Raw genomic sequence first — 12,854 nt, forward strand, 5'->3', positions numbered from 1 at the left:
TCATAAATTGCTCCTGTCATGTCGTCGGTTTGTTCACATTCTAAGCAGAAATTATTTTGTCGGACGTTTTTGTATAAAGTTTTTATTTATAGAATTTGCAAAAAATAAAAATGCTCTGTTTCTCAAAATCCAGTGAATGTGGATAGAATAAAACAGTTATTCCACTCAATCTCATCGTACATGGATTATAGGCAACTCGGTGCTACGCGACTCATCAGCTATTAGTTCATGTACGACTCGATTTCATGGAATAACTGTTAATTAATTTATCAGTATAAGTGTGTATTTTCCTTCATTTGATCTCATTTTATTCTTAAATCCTGTTCCACTTGTTTTAATCCCACAGTTAGCTACAATCCTGTGATCTCACCAGTCGGATAAGAACCGTTTCCAAGACATCACATCCGTAGCACTAAAACAAATTTTTAAAATGATATTTTTGTGTAGAAAATCTCATCATCTCTAGCCGCTTTATCCTGTTCTACAGGGTCGCAGCCAAGCTGGAGCCTATCCCAGCTGACTACGGGCGAAAGGCGGGGTTCACCCTGGACAAGTCGCCAGGTCATCACAGGGCTGACACATAGACACAGACAACCATTCACACTCACATTCACACCTACGGTCAATTTAGAGTCACCAGTTAACCTAACCTGCATGTCTTTGGACTGTGGGGGAAACCGGAGCACCCGGAGGAAACCCACGCGGACACGGGGAGAACATGCAAACTCCACACAGAAAGGCCCTCGCCGGCCACGGGGCTCGAACCCGGACCTTCTTGCTGTGAGGCAACAGCGCTAACCACTACACCACCGTGCCGCCCGTGTAGAAAATCTGTTTCCAAGAAATCCTTCTATCTACATAATATTCCTTTGATAATGCTGATTAACTGTTATTACATTTAAACACAAAAATATTGGAATGACTTATTTACTCCTTGACCCTGCCTTTTATACATGTACACAAAGCCCCGCCTTCCAGAATCTACTTTAGTTCAGTCGTTCGCCAGCAAACTGTCTTTCATTTTCATACTTGAGCTTCCAAGTTAACTTGAGGTAAGGTTTCCTTCTGCTGACTCTTCCATGCAGATCACGTGCACCACCACGCCTGTGTGCGCTAAAGCTTCCTGCAGGTCCTGAGTGTTTTATAGGGATTGTGTTGTGCTTTTCTTCCCAGGAAATGTTCCTAGTCTTGAAGATGTTGCCTGATCTTAATGATATTTTAGACAGTGGAAATTGTGAGCTGGAAGTGCTTTTGTAGCCTTCTCCTGCCTCATAGGCATTAATGAGATTCAGTTTCAGATCCTCAGTCATCTGCTGAGAGGAGCAGGTGGTTGCTGAGTCTTAGTCCAGGGTTTGAAGAGTCTGAGAATTGTTTTTCTTTCGAGTGACGGTTCTTCACCTGAGTCCAAACCCGGTAAAGTGTCCAAACGCTTTGCACATTCCACAATTACTGGTTTATTTTTAAGATCACCAAATACAAAATAACTGTGTAACGTTTCCCTGATTACGGTGGACGCTGAATAACAGGCAGGCGGGATCAGAGTACCTTTTGGTTTGAGTTGAAAACGCACTTTTCAGCAGAATTAAATACATTTTTCTACACCAATGCACAGGTGTGATTCCAGCCAGAAGACCAAGGACTCTCTGCCATAGACATATAAACATAGACGCCGCATTGAGCTGGTGGCCCCGTTGCTGGGATATGTCAGAGTCTCGTCTCGTCTCGTCTCGTCTTCTTCCGCTTATCCAGGACCGGGTCGCGGAGGCAGCAGTCTAAGCATGGAAGCCCAAACTTCCCTTTCCCCAGACACCTCGGCCAGCTCCTCGGGAAGAACACCGAGGCGTTCCCAGGCCAGCCGAGAGACATAGTCCCTCCAGCGTGTCCTGGGTCTTCCCCGGGGCCTCCTCCCGGGGGGACATGCCTGGAACACCTCCCCAGGGAGGCGTCCAGGAGGCATCCGAAAAAGATGCCCGAGCCACCTCAGCTGGTTCCTCTCGATGTGGAGGAGCAGCGGCTCTACTCCGAGCTCCTCCCGAGTGACTGTGCTTCTCACCCTATCTCTAAGGGAGCGCCCAGCCACCCTGCGAAGGAAACTCATTTCAGCCGCTTGTATCCGCGATCTTGTTCTTTCTGTCATTACCCAAAGCTCATGACCATAGGTGAGAGTCGGAACGTAGATCGACCGGTAAATTGAGAGCTTCGCCTTTTGGCTCAGCTCCTTCTTCACCACGACGGACCGGTAAAGCGACCGCATCACTGCGGAGGCTGCACCGATCCGCCTGTCGATCTCACGCTCCATCCTTCCCTCACTCGTGAACAAGATCCCGAGATACTTAAACTCCTCCACTTGAGGCAGGACTTCTCCACCAACCTGGAGAGGGCAAGCCACCCTTTTCCGGTCGAGAACCATGGCCTCGGACTTGGAGGTGCTGATTCTCATCCCAGCCGCTTCACACTCGACTGCAAACCGCCCCAGTGCATGCTGAAGGTCCTGGTTTGAAGGAGCCAACAGGACAACATCATCCGCAAAAAGCAGAGATGAAATCCTGTGGTTCCCAAACAGGATTCCTTCCGGCCCCTGGCTGCGCCTAGAAATTCTGTCCATAAAAATTATGAACAGAACCGGTGACAAAGGGCAGCCCTGACGGAGTCCAACATGCACTGGGAACAGGTCTGACTTACTGCCGGCAATGCGAACCAGACTCCTGCTCCGTTCGTACAGGGACCGGACAGCCCTTAGCAAAGAGCCCCGAACCCCATACTCCCGAAGCACCCCCCACAGAATACCACGGGGGACACGGTCGAATGCCTTCTCCAGATCCACAAAGCACATGTGGACTGGTTGGGCAAACTCCCATGAACCCTCGAGCACCCTATGAAGGGTATAGAGCTGGTCCAGTGTTCCGCGACCAGGACGAAAACCGCATTGTTCCTCCTGGATCCGAGGTTCGACTATCGGTCGAATTCTCCTCTCCAGTACCCTGGAGTAAACTTTCCCTGGGAGGCTGAGAAGTGTGATTCCCCTATAATTGGAGCACACTCTCCGGTCCCCTTTCTTAAAAAGAGGGACCACCACCCCAGTCTGCCACTCCAGAGGCACTGTCCCCGACAGCCACGCGATGTTGCAGAGGCGTGTCAACCAAGACAGCCCCACAACATCCAGAGACTTGAGATACTCAGGGCGGATCTCATCCACCCCCGGTGCCTTGCCACCGAGGAGCTTGCAAACCACCTCAGTGACTTCGGCTTGGGTAATGGACGAGTCCACCTCTGAGTCATCAGCCTCAGTCTCCTCAGTGGAAGACATGACGGTGGGATTGAGGAGATCCTCAAAGTATTCCTTCCACCGCCCGACAATGTCCCCAGTCGAGGTCAACAGCTCCCCACCCGCACTGTAAACAGTGTTGGCAGAGTACTGCTTCCCCCTCCTGAGGCGCCGGACGGTTTGCCAGAATTTCTTCGAGGCCGACCGATAGTCCTTCTCCATGGCCTCCCCGAACTCCTCCCAGTTCCGAGTTTTTGCCTCCGCAACTGCCCGAGCTGCAGCACGCCTGGCCTGCCGATACCCGTCGGCTGCCTCAGGAGTCCCGGAGGTCAACATGGCCCGATAGGACTCCTTCTTCAGCTTGACGGCATCCCTTACTTCCGGTGTCCACCACCGGGTTCGGGGATTGCCGCCACGACAGGCTCCGGAGACCTTGCGGCCACAGCTCCGAACAGCTGCGTCCACAATGGAGGTAGAGAACATGGTCCACTCAGACTCAATGTCCCCCGCCTCCCTCGGAAGCTGGGAAAAGCTCTCCCGGAGGTGGGAGTTAAAGACCTCCCCAACAGAGTGCTCGGCCAGACGTTCCCAGCAGACCCTCACCATACGTTTGGGCCTGCCAGGTCTGTCCAGCTTCCTCCTCCGCCAGCGGATCCAACTCACCACCAGGTGGTGATCAGTTGACAACTCAGCCCCTCTCTTCACCCGAGTGTCCAAGACATAGGGTCGGAGATCAGATGACACGACTACAAAGTCGATCATCGACCTCCGACCTAAGGTGTCCTGGTGCCACGTGCACTTATGGACACCCCTATGCTCGAACATGGTGTTCGTTATGGACAAACTGTGACTAGCACAGAAGTCCAATAACAAAACACCACTCGGGTTCAGATCGGGGAGGCCGTTCCTCCCAACCACGCCCCTCCAGGTGTCACTGTCATCGCCCACGTGAGCATTGAAGTCCCCCAGTAGCACAATGGAGTCCCCAGTCTGAGCACCCCTCAGTACCTCTCCCAGGGACTCCAAGAAGGCCGGATACTCTATACTGCTATTTGGCCCGTAGGCACAAACAACAGCAAGAGCCCTCTCCCCAATCCGAAGGCGCAGAGAGGCGACCCTCTCGTTCACTGGGGTAAACTCCAACACATGGCGGCTGAGCTGGGGAGCTATAAGGAAGCCCACACCAGCCCGCCGCCGCTCACCATGGGCGACTCCAGAGAAGTGGAAAGTCCAGCCCCTCTCGAGGAGCTGGGTTCCAGAGCCCAAGCTGTGCGTGGAGGTGAGCCCGACTATCTCTAGCCGGTACCTCTCAACCTCCCGCACAAGCTCAGGCTCCTTCCCCCCCAGCGAAGTGACATTCCATGTCCCAACAGCCAGCCGCTGTGTCCGGGGGTCAGGTCGTCGAGGCCCCTGCCTTCGACTGCCACCCAATCCACACTGCACCAAACCCCTACTGCTACCTCTGTGGGTGGTGAACCCACAGGAGGTCGGGCCCACGTCGCCTCTTCGGGCTGAGCCCGGCCGGGCCCCATGGGCAAAGGCCCGACCACCAAGCGCTCGCATACGAGCCCCAACCCCGGGCCTGGCTCCAGGGTGGGGCCCCGGCTGCGTCCTACCGGGCGACGTCACGGTCCTGGATTTTTTCTCCATAGGGGTTTTTTGGTGAACTGCTCTTGGTCTGGCCTGTCACCTAGGACCTGTCTGCCTTGGGAAACCCTAACAGGGGCATAATGCCCCCGACAACATAGCTCCTAGGATCATTCAAGCACACAAACCCCTCCACCACAATAAGGTGGCAGTTCTAGGAGGGGATATGTCAGAGTGTCCGCCATATTGGATGTGGCAAATCTTCCCCGTAAACCAATGCAAGTTAATGGACTGAACTTCATAAAGCCCCTTTCTACAATAATATTTAACTTGATGCCTTTTATTCACCCATTAAGACACACATGTATATATTTGGGAAACAAACAGGCATCAAAACAACACATATAACTTTTAATGTGATGGTTATAAATAGTGTGCGAAATACCCTGTACACTGCAAACTAGCGACAGATACGCGATAGATAGCTCAGGTAAGCTAATCAGTCAGCATACCGTAGCAAGCTACCAAAACCTGAGGCCACAATAACCAACCTACAAGACTGAATATGATAAATGATGGAAATAGTGGAAAAACTGGAAATAGTGAATGAAAATAAAAATGTACTGTTTTATTTATTGAGTCACCACACAGACCTGATCTCGCTGAATAAAGTGAGCTGAATGAGCGCCAAACTGAGTTCGGCCAGGTTCTAACGTCATACCAAAACAAACTACATCACTGATTCCTTCACATTCAGAAAGGTTAAAAACATTCATCACGCGTTCAGAAACGTTCATCATAGTGTGGCACTGTATTCTCTAATTCTCACTGCTTATAACTCTACACCTCCCCGATGGAGATGAGCTGGGAAACTGAAGACTGAAGGAACAGCTCCCTCTCTGATCCTGACTGTCTGACCTGTTCTGTCCAAATCCTCCGTTCTGAAGTGTTCACTGCACAGCATGGATGACGGAGTAGCAGAAAACCCTTCCCATCGCACAGCTGTCTCCCACTGCTTTTTCATCTCTTTATTTTTGGGAAACCTACATAGTATGTGAAAAGTTAGCTAAGCAACTAACAACAATCAGCGTAGTCACGAAGGAAATACTTCGTTGTTTGGAGACAGGTTTCACCGAGCGGCTATTATGCGCGAGACTTCATATTAGCCACAAAGTCAGAAAAATCTGTTCGTAAAATTACGTTATAATGACCAAATACAATGAAAAGTATTTTTCCAGTCTCACCTGTGAAAGGTAATCCCATGTGATCTCGTTTGGACGGTAAACCTGTTGGTACAGTTAAACGCAGCACATGAATGAGGCATCTTTATTCTCGGCTACTGTCTAGACCAGGGGTGGGCAAACTTTTTGGCTCAGGGGCCACATTGACTTTTGAAATTTGCCAGACGGGCTGGGCCAACACCAAATTCATACATATCGAACATAAACCGGAAAAGCTTTAGTGTTATTGTAAGGCCTTCACTGACAGAGACCCAAATGCAGATCAGATTGACATTTATTTTAGTTCTCAGTCAACAAAGGCAGAGCAGAAAAATGCTTGCAGTTCAATAGATTGGCACTGGATCCATCCAGAAAAGTAATACACACACACACACACACACACACACGTGATAGTAAGAAAAGTAGCACACTTAATTCTTAAATTACATCTTTGAGCTGCCAGGATGAGTAGGATGCCAGTGTATTTGTATCATTTTATACATACAACTAAATTGCATATCATTAAATTGAACTAAATTACGTATCAGTACATATCATTTTTGTACATTTCACTGAACTCGTAGATTTACACCTGAGTGTTTTTTTTTGTTTGTTTGTTTGTTTTTTAACCATCCACTTCCAGCCTGCCAGTACAACCAACCACCATTAGTAGGAGAGATACCACACCATTCCAAAATGTTTGCAGTTCAACAGTTTGGGTACCACACCATGCCAACATGTTTGCAGTTCAGTGGTTTGGCACTGGATCCATCCAGCCCACAAAATCAAACAAAATGGCTCAAGAAAGCAAAAAACTCCAAACTGGTTTTCAGGTTCAAAGTCACTTACTGAAATATTTCCAGTCCTCAAAAAATCTAAACACAGGTTCCAAACAGGTTTTCATATTCCAAAAGGCCACTCATAGATCAGAATAACCTCCACAGGCAAAAGTCCAGGAACAGATATAAGCAGAAGCAAGGTCAGCTGCTCATAATAGCAGACAGGGACATAAATGAGTTAATACTCACATTCACTCAGCAACCGCTGAGCTGTATTCGTCCGTGCTTGCGCTGACTGGTTGTTAGCATAATTAGCATGCTTGGAGGAAAAGTGCCGTTTGATGTTATATTCCTTTAAAACTGCAACGGTTTCTTCGCAAATAAAGCATACAGCCTTTGATCGGACTTCAGCAAAAAAAAAAAGTTGTCCATTCTTTATTGAACACCCTGCACTCGCTGTCCACTTTTCTTTTTTTAGGACCACTCATTGTAAAGTTTTATCCTGCGTTCTCGAGATAATCAGTGGCACGGGCGCCAGAATGACTTTCCATGGCACGCGCTGCACCACTCTGCAAATGTAATCTCGCGTGAATACGACTGACTGGAAAGACGGATCTCTAGAACACCTGTCTACGTGAGAACACTGACGCTTATAGTTTATAGATCTGCTCAATCGCGTTTATATGATTGTCTTCCGCGGGCCGGATTAAAAACGCCAACGGGCCGGATGTGGCCCGCGGGCCGTAGTTTGCCCACCTCTGGTCTAGACGCTATACCAGAGACGGTTAAAGAATCTCCACTTTGCCACATCCAATATGGCGGCGAGGATGACATATGATTCTACGCAGAAGGCGGCGTCTATGTTTGTGTCTATGCTCTCTGCTCCCTCTCACTACACACACAGACAGCACATTAATTCACAACAGGTGCTTCCACTTTGCCACTCACCTTCCCCGGCTTCGCTCTCCATTCACAAACCGGCCCTTGACCATGCCCCCGCTGCCATACTGTGCTTTAACATTTGCAGTAAAGCTTTGTGGGTTTTTTTTGTTTTTTTTTTGTAATAGTTTGATGCACAGGTTGTTTTTATTTCTTCTTGTGTTCACTTTAAAAATCAACAAAAGAGTAATATTTGGCCAAGGGTGCACAAATTTTTGCTTACAAATAAGTCACCTTGTTAAAGGAATTCAATACACAAATAAATCTGCTTCACAGTCCGTGGCTTTACTCTGGATTTATTCCTTACACTTTATTGCAGCAAGCAGTGTTTTTATAGCCTTCATCCTGTTGTGGTCACAAGTGGGTCGCTTGTCCTCACAGACAGCGTGTAGCAGAGCCGGCTGCTACCGCTGGAACTGTTCGTGAGGAAAGGGGAAGCAGTGTGACTGATAGCAGGGAGGGGGGGCAGCGGTGTGGCTGCGGAGACTGACAGCGGTGTGGCTGTGGAGACTGACAGCGTGGAGGGGGGGCAGCGGTGTGGCTGCGGAGACTGACAGCGTGGAGGGGGGGCAGCGGTGTGGCTGCAGAGACGGACAGCGTGGAGGGGGGCAGCAGTGTGGCTGCGGAGACTGACAGCGTGGAGGGGGGCAGCAGTGTGGCTGCGGAGACTGACAGCGGTGTGGTTGTTGTGACAGCCAGTGGGGAGGGGGGTAGTGGTGTCGCTGTTATGATGGATGGTGGGGAGGTAAACAGTGGTCTGGCTGTTGTGACGGATGGTGGGGAGGGGAGCAGTGGTGTGGCTGATGTGACTGATAGTGGGGAGGTGAACAGCAGTTGGCTAGCGTCATCTGAATCTGCTCCGCCCGCTCAAGTTGAGTCCGGTAGCTCCGTGCCTGGGGCTACGGATGCTGGTAGTAGTGTTTCATTGGAGTTGATGGAGGCTGAACAGAGCAGGACGGAGCAGGGGGAGGTCGGTATGGGGAGATCTCAGCAGGATGCAGAGTGTCCGGTTTTACACGAGGTTGAGTTACTGAACGTTAGACCCGACAGTGAGGCAGAGGAGGTGATGAAGTCGGATGGTTGTCATGGGGAACAGTATGACTGACATGGAGTATAACTCTGACTCTGACAGCGCCTTTGTAGCAGAAAGTATTTCTCAAAGCGAAGAAATGTACTCGCTCGAGGAAATTAATAGTTTTCTGGATGAGACGTTTGGTAAAAAAGTGAATGCTAAAGACTATTTTCCCAATGTTGAAAAGTTTATTAAATCAGTTACAGCTCTTCAAAGAGCTGTTGACACGGACTTATTGGATGGAAAGAAGCGTTATCGTCTAAAGAAACATGTCACTGGTCTGAGGAAAGGTCTAAAAGAATCTAAAAGCAGAATGGTTAAGAAAATGAAGCTCATAAAATAAAAGTTTTCAATGACTGCATAACACCGGGTGTTTCATCTCTGCTGGTTTTCTCTGTCTGGTTCTTTACTGCTCTGTCTTTCATCTTTCTACATCCAGGGTTTAAGAGTAGCCTCTCTAAATATAAGTGGGGGAAGAGATGCACAGCAAAGAGCTTTATTAACTGAAGTAATCAGGCAAAAAAAGGTTAGATGTTGTTTTACTACAGGAAACACACAGTGATGATTTAAACGAAGTGGACCTGGTGGAAGGGCAATATGTTCTTAGCCATGGGACGAATTTTAGTGCCGGGGTCGCTATTTTATTTTCTCCTTTTTTAGATATAAACATCATGTCAAGTACAGTACAGAGTTCATGAAAGGCAGAGTTCTCATGGTGAAGGCTGAAATACAGGATTTTACCTTTAGTTTTATTAATGTTTATGCATCAAACCAGGGCTCTGAGCGTGAAGGGGTGTTTAACTTATTAAAGGAAAAATTAAATAGTAATGATCCAGGGGAGTGTTTTTTTTTTTTTTTAAAAGATATTTTTGGGCTTTTTTCACCTTTATTGGTGTGTTTTAATGGGGGGAGACTGGAACTGTTGCATAGATTTTATTTTAGACAGAACTGGAGAAGAGCCGCACATTCAGTCCTCCTCCATTTTATCTAATGTTTCAAAGAAAGCTGATGTGGTTGATGTGTGGAGGATGAAGCACCCTTCAGTCCAACAGTACACTTGGGTTAAGATATCTGATGGCAGAGTCGGTGCCGCAAGACTGGACAGATTTTATATTTCTGCTACTTTTACCTCAAGAGTTATTGACTGTCAAATCTCTTCTGTTGTTTTTACGGATCATCATTTAGATTCAATGGAGCTTTTTTTATCTCCCACTGGAAAACCAAAGTCCTTTTGGCATTTTAATGTTAAATTATTACGCGATTTTAATTTTTGTGAAAATTTTAAATTATTTTGGACCTACTAGCAATCTGGGAAAGACACCTTTCCTTCACTCACTCAGTGGTGGGAGGTAGGAAAGGCTTGAATTAGAGTTTTCTGTCAGCAGTACAGTACTCATCTTGTTCCACAACAAAAATCAAGAGAGCTGTCCAGAAACTGGAAAAAGAAATAAGGGACTTAGAAAATCTGGTCAGCAAAAAAACGATGACCTGAACTTCAAAAGACAGGAACTCAGCTCTCTCCCGCAGGACACAGCTAAAGGAGCATTAGTCTGAGCACGCTTTACCAAGCTTCAAGACATGGATGCACCAACATCTTTCTTTAACTTGGAGAAATCTGTGGTTCCAAAGAAACAAATGGTCTGTCTTCTTCTCCCTGATGGAAACCTCACCACGGACCCAGGTGAGATGTGCCCCTTTTCCACCAAAGCAGTTCTAGGGCTGGTTCGGGGCCAGTGCTTAGTTTGGAACCGGGTTTTCTGTTTCCACTGACAAAGAACTGGCTCTGGGGCCAGAAAAACCAGTTCCAGGCTAGCACCAACTCTCTGCTGGGCCAGAGGAAAGAACCGCTTACATCAGAGTTGTTAAGACCGACAACAATAACAAGACCGCGAAAGGTTGCCATTTTTAAGCGACAAGAAGCAGCAGCTGTACAAACGCGAAGTCATCCATTATTGTTGTTGTTGCTGCTTCTTCTTCTCCATGTTGTTGTTGCTTCGATGTTCGCACCAAGGTTTATGCAAACGCAGCAACGTAACTGACAGTGACGTAACTGACGTATACAGCGACGTAATGACGTGGCTCCCCTTAGCACCCCGAGCTATGGAAAAGCAAACTGGTTCTCAGGTGGCTCACAAGTTGAACGAGTTGTGAACCAGCACCAGCACTGGCCCCGAACCAGCCCTGGAACTGATTTGGTGGAATAGGGGTAATGAGGAAGCTTGCAGTGGACTTTTATACAGAACTGTTCAGAGCAGCCAGCTGCGATATGAACTCTGCTGCAGAGCTTCTGCAGGGGCTTCCTCAACTGAGTTCAGAGGACCAAGATTAACTGAACACAGATATCACTTTGGATGAACTGACTGCTGCGGTGTCTCAGATGGCACCAGGCAGGGCTCCAGGACTACATGGTCTCTTCTTCAGATTTTTTAAGCACTTCTGGACAATACTGGGACAGGACCTTTTAGACGTTTTAAAAAAGGAAGACGGGCGGCACGGTGGTGTAGTGGTTAGCGCTGTCGCCTCACAGCAAGAAGGTCCTGGGTTTGAGCCCTGTGGCCGGCGAGGGCCTTTCTGTGTGGAGTTTGCATGTTCTCCCCGAGTCCGCGTGGGTTTCCTCCGGGTGCTCCGGTTTCCCCCACAGTCCAAAGACATGCAGGTTAGGTTAACTGGTGACTCTAAGGCTACGTTTACATTAGACCGTATCTGTCTCGTTTTCTTCGCGGATGCACTGTCCGTTTACATTAAAACGCCGGGAAACAGGAATCCGCCAGCGTCCACGTATTCAATCCAGATCGTGTCAGCTCCGGTGCTGTGTAAACATTCAGAATACGCAGATACGCTGTGCTGAGCTCTAGCTGGCATCTCATTGGACAACGTCACTGTGACATCCACCTTCCTGATTCGCTGGCGTTGGTCATGTGACGCGACTGCTGAAAAACGGCGCGGACTTCCGCCTTGTATCACCTTTCATTAAAGAGTATAAAAGTATGAAAATACTGCAAATACTGATGCAAATACTGCCCATTGTGTAGTTATGATTGTCTTTAGGCTTACCATCTTTCCACTTGCAAGTGGTAAGTGATATGCGCTGGGATCACACACACAGCGGCTCAGTCCCGAATCACAGCTTGTGCGCTTCACTCGCGCGCTCTGTGAGCTGCGCAAGGCCGGAGTGCGCACCCTCCAGAGGGCACTCGCTGTTCAGGGCGGAGTGATTTGGAGCGCAGGATGCCTGCGGAGCTGAGCGTATCCGTGTATTGGTATTGCTGTGTGCACGCAAATCGTGTATTGGTGTTGCTGTGTGCACACTAATCGTTTTAAAAACGTTAATCTGATGATCCGCTGATACGGTCTAATGTAAACATGGGCTAAATTGAGCGTAGGTGTGAATGTGAGCGTGAATGGTTGTCTGTGTCTATGTGTCAGCCCTGTGATGACCTCCCGACTTGTCCAGGGTGTACCCCGCCTTTCGCCCGTAGTCAGCTGGGATAGGCTCCAGCTTGCCTGCGACCCTGTAGAACAGGATAAAGCGGCTACAGATAATGAGATGAGAAAAAAGGAAGACTTCCAGTTTCCTGTAGGCGAGCAGTTCTCTCACTGCTGCCTAAGAAGGGAGACCTGGCCCTGCTAAAGAACTGGAGACCCGTAGCACTTTTATGCTCGGACTATAAAATCCTTTCAAAGGTTTTATCAAACAGATTAAAAAACTTATTGAGTTATTAATTGGTGCAGATCAATCTTATTGTATCCCAGACAGATCAGTGTTTGATCATTTCTTTTTAATGCAAGATGGTTTTGATGTTTAAGTTATATAATGTAAATGTTGATATTATATCCATTGTTCAAGAAAAGGCTTTTGATCGTGTAGATCATGGTTTTCTTTTTCCTACTCTGCAGGCTTTGGGAATTGGGGGGAGTTTTTTATCTTGGGTAAAACTGCTGTACAATCAGGCTTGTTGTTTAGCGAAGGTGGGGGGAGGGTTGAGCTGCCC

General features: G+C 48.2%; 1 protein-coding gene across 1 annotated transcript in view; it reads left to right on the forward strand.

The window, feature by feature from the left end:
- Positions 1–12,854, forward strand: part of lrp3 (low density lipoprotein receptor-related protein 3) — a 53,595-nt gene that overhangs the window by 19,261 nt on the left and 21,480 nt on the right. The window lies entirely within an intron of this gene.

Source organism: Neoarius graeffei, chromosome 27 (genome assembly GCF_027579695.1).
Source record: "Neoarius graeffei isolate fNeoGra1 chromosome 27, fNeoGra1.pri, whole genome shotgun sequence".
In the NCBI taxonomy this organism is placed as follows: domain Eukaryota; kingdom Metazoa; phylum Chordata; class Actinopteri; order Siluriformes; family Ariidae; genus Neoarius; species Neoarius graeffei.